At 44.7% G+C, this 11,536-nt stretch overlaps 1 pseudogene across 1 annotated transcript; it reads right to left on the bottom strand.

Annotated features, from left to right (window-relative positions):
* Positions 1–1,337: 1,337 nt before the first annotated feature.
* Positions 1,338–10,782, bottom strand: LOC146865697 (endogenous retrovirus group V member 2 Env polyprotein-like; annotated as a pseudogene). The gene is made up of 3 exons (XR_014975124.1): positions 10,659–10,782; positions 2,801–4,572; positions 1,338–1,381 (listed from the first exon to the last, which is right to left on the bottom strand). The product of XR_014975124.1 is annotated as an endogenous retrovirus group V member 2 Env polyprotein-like (transcript).
* Positions 10,783–11,536: the final 754 nt, after the last annotated feature.

Here is an 11,536-nt window from a genome sequence, read left to right as displayed (position 1 = left end):
TGTTGTTGGGGATTGTTGTGGGATTTGTGTTATGTTTGGTTATGATTGTCCAACCCTGTCCTAATAAAATGGCCTTTTACGCTAACTTACATGGCCTGGACTGATTATTGCGCGACAACACATTTCACAGCACTGCCACTGACGGAACAGTACACAGATCGCAAAACGTTTGAAAGTGTTTAAAACGAAACTGCAAACAAAGTCCCATTTTTTTTTTTAGATTTGTAGCGGAGGTCACAGAATGTATCACAAGATGGTAGATTAAAGCGTGTATTCAGAGGCAGTCCCTTCCTAAAACAATACCCGGGCATCACAAAAGCACAAATCCTCCACATTCAAGAGCCCAGGCCCCACACATGTTAGTGAAAAAACAGCCCGGGCCTGTAAGAACAGTGCGGTTGCTGAAAGGACAGTCTGCCTTTCATGCTCTCACACCGCAGCCCGCCTTTTTTTCCCACACGACCACTACCCAGTGTCTATGTGCCCACCTCTTACCTGTGGCCAACATCAGCTCGCGAAGGAGGTATGCGGCGGCTGACAGCAGTGCACCCAGTTCTGAGGGCCCACCCCGGTCAGGTAGAGTTTTTTTAATCACTTTCGCCAGGAGTCGGAGCCCAGCCCTGACATGGTGCTGCCCTGTACTGGTGCTGCCACTTGCAGGGATCCTGTGCTGGGAAGGAGAGAAGGCAACGATCACGATGTCCCCATGGAAGAAAGAGGCGGCGTACTGCTCCTCTGCCGCACATCCGCACCAGCTCAGCAAGTGGGCTCTGGTTCTGGGCTCCTGCTCAGATCCAGCAGGCACAAGAATGGGAAGGAGGAGAAGCCTCCTCATGCCTGAAACCAAAACCGGCCCGCAGCTGAAATGCCTAGCACGTTCTAAAACGTTTAGGACTTTTACTTGAATTTAACTGGGGGCCACAGGGGCTAAAATATCAGGGGTCAATGCCCCAACTCCCTAAGGGACGATCTGCCCCCCATTCAGGTCAAGTTCATTGAATAACTTTGACATATAATGGGAATCAGGGGCCACTCTTCCTTTTCTTCAGGTCAGTGGCAGAGGGCTTTCACTTTGCACTTTTTTGTACCCATACACCTTTGAGACTCAAGAGTTGGTACTACCAGTGCTTTAAATGGGGGAAAAAAGTGCAGGTACTCATCAGATCGAGCTGGGGACATGGCAAGGAGGCGGGGCTAGATGCGGGACTAAGGGTGGGTCTAATGAAAAACATTTGAAGGGCTCAAGAATTTTTGGGGTTGCGAATGATGACAAATTGCTTCTCTCTGCAATTTATTGTTGATGCCCTTGCATGTATTAAGTTGTACTAGTTGACAGACTATTGAAAGGTAACTATCAGGGTTCCCTTTTTGTCAGAGGCACCTGTATATTAAACAAAACATTAAAAGGTGCAGCGACTTGCTTTACTGAAAATTAATTAAAGGAAAAAAGACTACATCCTAAAATGCAACTCTGACCCGCATCGGGTGGAAGGAAGCCATCAGTTGTCATGCTAGTGATCCTGGGAGAAGAAAGTTATCTGAGGTCTCACAACAGAGCAATAATATTTCACCCTTTCATTCACGTTCAGATACTGTGCCACCCAGCAAAACCTAGTCCAAAATTCTGAAGGGCTAGTAAAGGGATGGAGGCACATATAACCATGTACATATGAGCATGGTGTCACTGATGATGGTGGTCAGCAGGCCTGCTGTAGCCACTGTTTCTGATATGGTAGGCACCCTGTACCCACATGTGTTTGATGCTCAAAGTGTGGTAAATTAATTCAATATTACCTCATCTCAGAATTTCTTTAATTAATTATCATAATTTCAGTCAAAGCAAAGAGAGGAGTCCGTGGTGTTCGAGTAAAAAAAAGGGTCCAGTAACTCGAAGGGGAGAGCTCCAGCACCAAGCGGGTACAGGAGTGGTCTGCAGTTTTATTCACACATCAGAATATTTATACAGTTTTCAGTCAATAGGAAAAAGAAGAAAGGAGAAGTGACAAGAAAAAGGGAAGTGACAAGCAGTAATTTCCAACAGATGTGTCAAGGTAGGGGCGTGTCTTGTGTCTCGTGAGAGGGCATGTGATGTGTGGAAATGTGTTCTCTTTCAGTTGAAGGCCCTTACTCATTCGGGGGTTTATCTCTGTCTTAGAGTCAAGAACAGGAACCATCTTGTGTAAAAAAGGAACTATCTTGCTGGTTCTGGGAATTGGCAGAACCACAGAAATGTGTGTTCACAGTGTACAGCCTTGTGCTTCCTCTATTAGTTGGTGTGGTTTCAGGGCCTAACCTCGTGCTTCCTCTTTCAGTTGGGGGTGGTCACAGGGCAGCTGGTGTGACAGGCTGAGTCACCAACAATGGACAGGATGTGGCTGAGTCTCTGGCACAACTGGGGGAAGGCACACAGGCAGGCTTCTTGGAATTGGCTCGACCACAAGGAGCAGGGGGTTGTGCAAGATTCAATGGGGATGTGAAGGACAGTTTTCAGACAAGTTGCTGAGAGCATGTCACACACAAAATGGGTGTTTGTCTGAGGCAAATGGCTACCAGGCAGAAACAGGGAAATTATGGGGCACAATTGTCAATTTTATTTCCACATTCCCTCCTTGCCCCAGAGTGTACCTATATTATATCTCAATTTGCATGAGATCATCTATACATTCTTGTAGCATAATTCTTTCCCTTTCTCTCTGCTGGACAAGTGGTTTAGGAATGCAGTTTGCAGCGCATAGACCGCACAGGGCAGGACCACATTGGATGCAAAGGCAGCATCCAGTTATTATCAGGAATATTATACCTGCTGCTGACAGCAGTTGCCATTCCCAGGACGATATTATCTTCCAGAACCAATCAGACCACGTCCAGGTGCCAGGTTCTTGATGTAAACTTACGGCTATCTTGTGTAATTTTGTTATGGCCGTGTATACAGCTGGGGAATTATCAGGAATAAATATACAGCAGCTAGAGTCTATAATTTTACAGGCACCGCCTCTGTCAGCCAGGATGATGTCAAGGACAAGGCGATTTTGGAGAGTAACCAATCGTATGGCGGACTGCTCCTGGGTTAAGCTCCCCAGGGCAAACGCCGTCTGGTTTACAATAGCCTCTAAGGTCCTTGTCAACCTGCGTATAAGCTTGCTGTTCTGTACAGGGCCAACAAAGAAGAAGAACCCTTTGTTAAAATCTGTATACTGTTCCCATGAGGTTTCTGTTTGGTCAACCAAGGAGGTATCGATCGTTCTTTTATGTCTGACATGGGGCACTAGGATGTATCGGTGGTAAGTGGATGGGGCCACAAAGACAGGGGGTAACAGGAATTCTATATAACAAGTTCCCCCCAGTTCAAGGGCAGCTGCACATAGGCCGTTTGGCCACAGACGAAATAAGTATGGCGAGATGCTTGAAATGAGGACTTTCCTCTGTCTTCAAAACTTATAGTGGTATGACAGTCACTGTGTCCTAATGGAACAGAGCCATTTTTCTGGATGCACAGGTGTCCTTTTACTGGTGAGACCGAGATGGAAGGGGGACCAGCATTCTTTTTAGGTTTGGTATTTAACATCTTGTAGGACATGGTCATGTTCCCTTGCTTGTATTCTTCACTTTCTAGGACTGTTCCTGTCGCCTGAGGACTTCCATCCTTATTTGGGTAACAGGCAGCATTAAGTACCTTGTTTAAGTTCCCCCAAGGCCACCCATTCTTGCATGAATTATTTCTGTCAGGGCAGGAGGGGGGGTGGTATCGTCAGCTGTTATTAGGGCGAACCAGGCTTCACAAGTCCCATTATAGGAAAATGGAAAGGGGAAAAGAGGCATCCCTCCCTTTTTCTGATGAGGTGGGAGGCGGCCACATATCCAGCAATTTGTGCTATTGCTGGCCTGATGAGTGTAGTATAACATCTGTATAAAGGTATTGTTTTGCAAGGCTAGTCTATGGGCTTGTTCATGATGGGGTAGGTCATGATATGTGTGTTCCTGAGTGCTGTTGGGTGCATGAGAGGTGTGTGGTGTTGGAGGAAAAACAGTGTGGAGGATCCAACCAAGACACGTCATAATGGTTATGAAGAAAAACAATATCATTAAACATATGATAGAACCACTACGCAATTTCTTAAAGTTCTTGTTTCTGCGTTTCATTCTATCTTTTTCCCACATAGTCAAGGTGTTTAAATCCATCCCCATGCTCCAACCGCTTCACCACTGGACCTGCGCCCAGTGGACTTAATTAGCCAGAGTCCGGATGGCAGACCTCAACTTTGATTTATATTCTTGTTGTGGGGTCAGTTCCAAAGGCACAAAAGATTGTTCTGTTACAATGTCACTAGGGTTGGCAGCGTCGCCGGCAACAGTGTCTCTTTGTCCAAAATATTTCCGGCAGTGGCTCGCTTGTAGCCAGCCCTTCCTGCCTTCGACCATCACCGCCGTCCGCGTGGTTAGGAGCGCGAGCTTCGGAGTCTTCCACCTGGGCTGAAGAGGACTGGTCCTGTCGAAGTTTCTTATCATCACCCAGTCGCCGGGTCGGATGGTGTGTTCTCCAGGGGCAGTTTTGTCAGGGAAGGCTGCAGCGACCTGTGAACGACAAGATTGGAGTGCAGACATCAAGGAAGCCAGGTAATCAGTCAATATTCTGCTGTCTACATCAGTAATTCTTTTAGGCATTGGCAAACCCCACATATTTGGTGGTCTGCCAAAGACCACCTCATACGGAGATAGACCAGTTCTGGAATGTGCTACCATACGCATGTAGAAGAGGGCAACCGGTAAGGCTACCATCCAGTCCATGCCTTTGTCTGTACATATCTTGGCCAATTTTGTCTTCAAAGTCTGGTTGTGTCTCTCTACTAGACCTGCTGCTTGAGGATGTCTTACGCAGTGAAATTTCCAAGTGTACCCTAACAGAAGAGACACTTGCTTCATGAGTTCCGTTGTCTGAGTAGATGACGCGTGGCAACCCATATCTCGGGAAATATTCTCTTACTAGTTGCTTAGCAGTTGTCGTTGCAGTGTAATCTGGGACGGGATAGGCTTCTGTCCATCTGGTCAGAGCAGATACTACAACTAGCACATACTTGTGACCTCTACATCTCTCCATCTGGATATAGTCCATTTGGAGAACTTCAAATGGATGGTCAGGGGGTTGGAATCCACCCTGCTCCACCTTTGTACCTTTACCTGGGTTGAACTGATTACAAATCATGCACGTTTTAACTTTTTGTTTGGCTGCAGCTCTCAAATGTTTGTTGTGCCATATGTTCTGTATGCTGTCTAACATTGCTTTTTCTCCCAGATGCGCTGGTCCATGTATGGTGTTTATTATAACCTGTACCATAGCATCCGGCAGAAACCATACTGCTCTTTCAGGTGTCATCCAACCCTGATCTGCAAGGACCCCTCCTTTTTCCTTCCATTCTAGTAGTTCCTGTGGCGTGGTGTGACTTTGGACATCCTGGATGTCAGAAAAGGGGTCTCGTATTGCGTATTGGCAGTGTAGTATATTCAATTCTGTGTTTGCTGCTAATTTGGCTGTACTGTCTGCGGAATCATTTCCTTTTGATATTTCATTGGTTCCTTTTGTGTGCGCTTTACACTTTAATACTGCAACTTTTGCTGGTAACTGACTGGCCTCTAAGAGGGCAGTGATGAGTGTAGCATGCTGTATTTTAGACCTGTGTGATGTGAGGAATCCTCTCTCTTTCCACAATGTGCCGAAGTTGTGTACAACCCCGAAAGCGTACTGTGAATCAGTGTAAATGTTAACTGATTTTCCTTTCGCTAAGTGACATGCTCGTGTTAGTGCTATGAGTTCAGCTTATTGTGCCGACAGTATCTCTATCTTGTGTGCTTCCAAGGTGTTTGTACCATTTGTGACGGCATAGGCTGCTCCTAGTTCTCCAGTGGGGAGTCTCATGTAAGAACCATCAACAAAAAGTATCATTTCTGCCTTAGAAAGGGGAGTATCTTGTAAATCTGGTCTGGGTTTGGTCACTAAATCAATTATGTCAGTACAATCGTGAAGTTGTTCAGTAGGAGAGGTCAGTGGCAACAGTGTTGCTGGGTTTAAAATGTTGCATCGTCTAATCTCAATATGTGGCTGAAAAAGCGTCATCTCATATCCGGTGAGTCTGGCTATTGTCAGATGCTGTGTTTGTGTTCTGTTTAGCAGAAGTTCTACAGCGTGTGGGACCTGGACTATCAGATGATGTCCCAATACAATAGCATCGCTTTGTCTAATAGCTTGTGCAGTAGCTGCTACTGATTTTAGACATGCAGGTAATGCTTGTGCTACTTTATCTAATGTACTTGAAAAATAACCACATGGTCTATGTCTGTCTGCTTGAAGTTGGGTCAGGACTGATAGTGCTGTACCTGAGTTTTCTGTTACAAACAAGGTAAAATCTTTGGTTTAATCAGGTGTTGCTAACACTGGGGCTTGACACATAGCCTTTTTAAGAGACTGAACAGCTTGCGTGTGTTCATCTGTCCAGGGTAATTGTGGAGTAGCACCAGCTTCGAGTGTTGTCAGCTGCACTAATGGTTTAGAAATGAGTGCAAATTGCGGGATCCACTGTCTACAATATGAGGTGAGACCAACAAAAGCTCGAACATGTTTCTGTGTTGTTGGTTGTGGTATTTGTTGTATGAGCTGGATGCGTTCCTGTGTAAGCTGCCTACCCTCCTTTGACAGCAAGTGCCCTAAGTATGCCACTTGCTGTAAACAAAATTGGAGCTTACCAGGGGAAACTTTATGGCCATTTGCAGCTAGGAATTCTAGTACTAGTAGTGATGCTTTAGCACATGCTGCGTCAGATCTGGCCGTAATGAGGATATCATAAACATATTGTAGTATGGCTGTATCCGTGGGCATTTGAATAGTGTCCAATTGTATTTTCAGCGCTTGGCTATATACACTTGGACTTTCGGTGAAACCTTGAGGAGCTCTTGTGAATTGGAAACTTCGTCCTTGTAAGGAGAAGCCGAAAAGGTATTGACTGTCTGGGTGAATGGGTATACTGAAGAATGTGTTTTTTAAGTCAATGACAGAAAAATGCGTTGCTTCTGCATCTATGGCTGTGAGTAAAGTGGAGATGTCTGGGACCACAGGGTGTTGTGGAATGACACATTTATTGAGCTCTCTCAAATCCACCACTAGTCTGTAGACAGGTGGTGTTCCTGGTTCCACTTTTTTATGAACTGGTAAAACAGGGGAATTGCAAATGTTCGAAGTTGTTTCTTTAATCACACCTGACTGTATTAGGTCCTGAATAATTAACATTAATGCTTGTTCAGCTTGAGGTGGAATTTTGTATTGTCTTTTACGTGGTAGTTTCAGTGTAACCTTGTGAGGTGTTATTTCCATACATCCTACTGTGGTGGAATCAGTGGCCCAAAGGGTGTGTGGCAAATCTTTCAAACGCTCGTCTAATTCTCTACTTGGGTAGTGGCCCTTAAAATCTCGTAGAAATAATCTGACATCTTTAGGTGAGCAAACAATAACAGCTCCTAATTCTTTCAATGTTTTTATACCAAGCAAATTTTCTGGACATGATTTTGTCAATATAAGATCTGTAGTTGTCGTGAGGGGACCAACCTGCAAGGGCAGTGGTTTTGACGTGGCGTTTGTCACAGGTTGTCCGGAGAAGCCCAGAGAAATACTTTTTGAACCCGAGAGAGGAGCCTCTGGGACCTCTTGATGGCTTATTGTTGTTTTACTGGCCCCAGTGTCTAGTAGAAACTTTCTATCCTCCCCAAGAAGTCGGACCTCTATAAATGGGCCTTTCTGATCTACTGGGATGGGGATTAGGGGCAGTTTGTCATCTTCTCTCCCTGGGCAACATCATGAAAAATCTGGGTAGTATTCAGTGTAGTCGCTGTCTATAATGTTCATTTGGGCCATTTGTGTTGTCGGTGGAACTGAAGGTGTTGAACTGTCTTGGGAAACATTCTGTTTTGGCTGATATGGACGAGGCTGTGTCTTACCAGTAGCCAAATTGTGCTTTAAGACAGGGCAGTCTTTAACGAAGTGTCCCGTCTTTTTGCAATAATCACAAGTGCTCTTCACGTTTGTCTGGCTACCTGGTGTCTGTTGGCGCTGGGGTGCAGTTTGGGCTACTAACGCTTTCATCTTGGTGTCTTTCATGCGTTTCTTATCATTTTCTTCTTCATCCCTAATGCGATTTTGGTGGTATTGTAGCATTTGTAACACCTGTGGTGGTGTATGTGCTTGCCAGGTACTTTCTACTTTTAGTACTCTTTCCTTAATAGCTGGCAAGGCGTTGTCTACTAATTTGGAAACAAACAGATGCGGGTAAGCTTCGCTTGTCGGCGTAAGGCCGCTATTTACCGCAAAACATTTTTCAAGTCTGGTGTAATAATCTCCTATGTCTTCACCATGTTTCTGTTTGCAGGAGGAAATGGTATCCCAGTCCTCCTTTTTCACTGTCAGTAACTGTGGTAGCACCTTTAAAATAGTGCCAGGAAGTGCTTTTAGTCTGTCTCCTATACCTTGACCTGCTACTCTAGTATTTTCGTCATTCTGAAGTTCGGTCCATCTAATGTGTTCACCTGCTACTTCCCAATCTTTCTCTCTTAGTTTGTCATATATACCCGATGGCAACAATAATTTCAGAATTGCTGTGATATCAGAAAGAGTATATGTTCCCCTCATTAATACATCCCCTAATTCTTTAAAGAATCCAGCAGGATCCTTTGAGTGGGAGGGAACCATCTCTTTTATCCTTAGTAACTCAAGTTTTGTCAAGGGTACATAAATAAAAACGCGTTGTAGCGCGCCATTCGTGTCAGCTCTGAGGTGGACCTCTCTCATGGGGAACTGGCGTGTTTGAGGAAGTCTATTAATTGGTCCACAAGTATTATTGAAAGATTTATATTCAGTCGTTTTCTGGTATTTCTGTCTAAAATCTATAAGTGTGTTGAGAAAAACTGAACTATTATGGAGGAACATGTTATCAGCGCAGTCAGACAGAAAATCTTCGAGTCTTGGATCATGTTTAAAATGAGTGTCATTGAGTGTGATGAGATGTTGTACCATGTAGAGACTTGCTAATCTTTGATGTGAGCGTGGTAATGCTAGAAAAAGTTGGGCTATGAGATCATTGTCATATATCTTATATTGAGAGACCCATAGGGTCGCAGTTCTGGCTATTTCCTCCTCCTCCGGTGTAAGCGGAGGTTCCTGGTCTAACCAGTAGTCTAATGCATTGGATGTTTTTTCAAATAGCTCACCTGGAGATGACCGTTCAGAGTGACCTTGGAGGAATGTAGGCGGGGGTGTTCGTGAACTAGGGGCGGAAGAACGAACGGGTAGGACTTTTTCAGTAGGTTCAGTAATTTCCTCCTCAAGTTTCTTATTCTCTTCATTTGTTTGCAAGTTTTGCAGAATACGGGTCACATTACGGGTGAACCTGTCTAGTGCATCATTTATAAGTTCTAGACTAGTGTGGTCGGATGCGGAATCTAATAAGTCAAAAAGTGAAACTGGTACATTTCTTTCCTCTGCTTGTATGTGTTTTATGAAACTGCAAAGGAGGAACCTATACATGTGCATTTTTACAGGGTGTGATCTTCTTGTATTCATAGCGTTAATGGCTCGTGAGTTCTCTCCAATACGAAGAAACTCAGAGGCCGCTTGAAGAAACGTGTCAATTGCTGGTAGATGTCGTATTTCTTCCCAGGAGTCATGAAGTATTTTACTTATTCGGCCCGCCTCCCCTGTGTTGCTCGGAGTCGGGTCATAGGGGCAGTCGGGAATTGTTTTACCTGGGTCTGGACCTACGGCACCCCCTTCTGGAGTGAGAGGTAGTGTGTTATGTTGTTAAAAGGGTGGCGGAGGCAGAGGGTGTTGAATTACTGGAACCTCATATGGAGGTGGAGTATCTAAGAGGAAATTGGTGAAAGTATCCTCTGGTGATGGGGCGGTAGGTTGTGTCTTAGGTGGTGCAATGTTAAGGTTTTCAGGGGCAGATGGCAATACAGGATAAAAACCGGTAGAAATGGCTGTTTGTTCCCTTTTATTCCTTTCACTAACTACTTCTTTCCCTATTTCTTGTAACTGTTCTTTCTTGGCCTGCTCTGACATTCTCTTACCCTTTTCAACTTTATGCAATTCCTTCTGTTTCCTCCTATGGACTTCTTTTCTCCATAATTCCACCGAGTCACTTTGTGACTGGCGGACTCCCTTTTTCTTCCACAACTGTTCCTCTAATTTTATAATACATTCCATGTCAAAAGTACCATTTTCAGGCCATCTATAACTGTGTTCTAGGTCTTTAGTATAATCCACCCATAAATCACAATAAATAATTGCACCGACACAATGTTGTGCATACATGAAGTGTCCTGGAGTATCCCGAGGAGGAAGGGGAATTTCCTTCTCAAGAATACTCCTTTTGGTTGATATCTTACGTATATTTTCGAGAAAATAGGCATGATGGCAAGATTTTTCAAAGATTTAGAATTGAGAGAAAAAGAAAAACAAACAGAACATATATCTTTACCGTACCCACGTAAGTGGTGAGTCCGTCTTTTATACTAGTTTAGCAGTCCTCACAAAATAAGTGAGAAACCAACAAAAACCTGTATCTTTACCGCACCCACAAAGTGGTGAGTCCGTCTTTATACTTTTCAGCAGTACTCACCGAAAAAAAATAACTGGAAGGCCTCTTGAAGATCTTAAAAATGCACGTAGCTTCTAAGGTGGGACTCGCAGAACCTCGGATTCGTCTCTTCACATGTTGGGCTCTGGTTCAGGACGTTCCGCAATTTTCCTCACCGCCTCGTGTAGATGCCGGGCCGCAGTTGGTCCCCCTCTTTGCCTCGAGGGAGTTAGCGGGAATTCCCCGCGTTGTGCACTTTGAAGTCCGTCAAAGGTCAGGAGGGGACAGTACCGGGTCCAATATCGCCGGCGCGTGGGGAAAAGGGAATGTCCCTGTTTCGGGCGCCAATTAATGTGGTAAATTAATTCAATATTACCTCATCTCAGAATTTCTATACTTAATAATCATAATTTCAGTCAAAGCAAAGAGAGGAGTCCGTGGTGTTCGAGTAAAAAAAAGGGTCCAGTAACTCGAGTTAAGGGGAGAGCTCCAGCACCAAGCGGGTACAGGAGTGGTCTGCAGTTTTATTCACACATCAGAATATTTATACAGTTTTCAGTCAATAGGAAAAAGAAGAAAGGAGAAGTGACAAGAAAAAGGGAAGTGACAAGCAGTAATTTCCAACAGATGTGTCAAGGGGCGTGTCTTGTGTCTCGTGAGAGGGCATGTGATGTGTGGAAATGTGTTCTCTTTCAGTTGAAGGCCCTTACTCATTCGTGGGTTTATCTCTGGCTTAGAGTCAAGAACAGGAACCATCTTGTGTAAAACAGGAACTATCTTGCTGGTTCTGGGAATTGGCAGAACCACAGAAATGTGTGTTCACAGTGTACAGCCTTGTGCTTCCTCTATTAGTTGGTGTGGTTTCAGGGCCTAACCTCGTGCTTCCTCTTTCAGTTGGGGGTGGTCACAGGGCAGATGGT

The sequence above is a fragment of the Triturus cristatus genome, chromosome 2_1, assembly GCF_964204655.1.
Source record: "Triturus cristatus chromosome 2_1, aTriCri1.1, whole genome shotgun sequence".
NCBI lineage: Eukaryota > Metazoa > Chordata > Amphibia > Caudata > Salamandridae > Triturus > Triturus cristatus.
The sequence above is the reverse complement of the archived record's forward strand: the minus strand, read 5'-3'. Positions and strand labels throughout refer to the sequence as shown.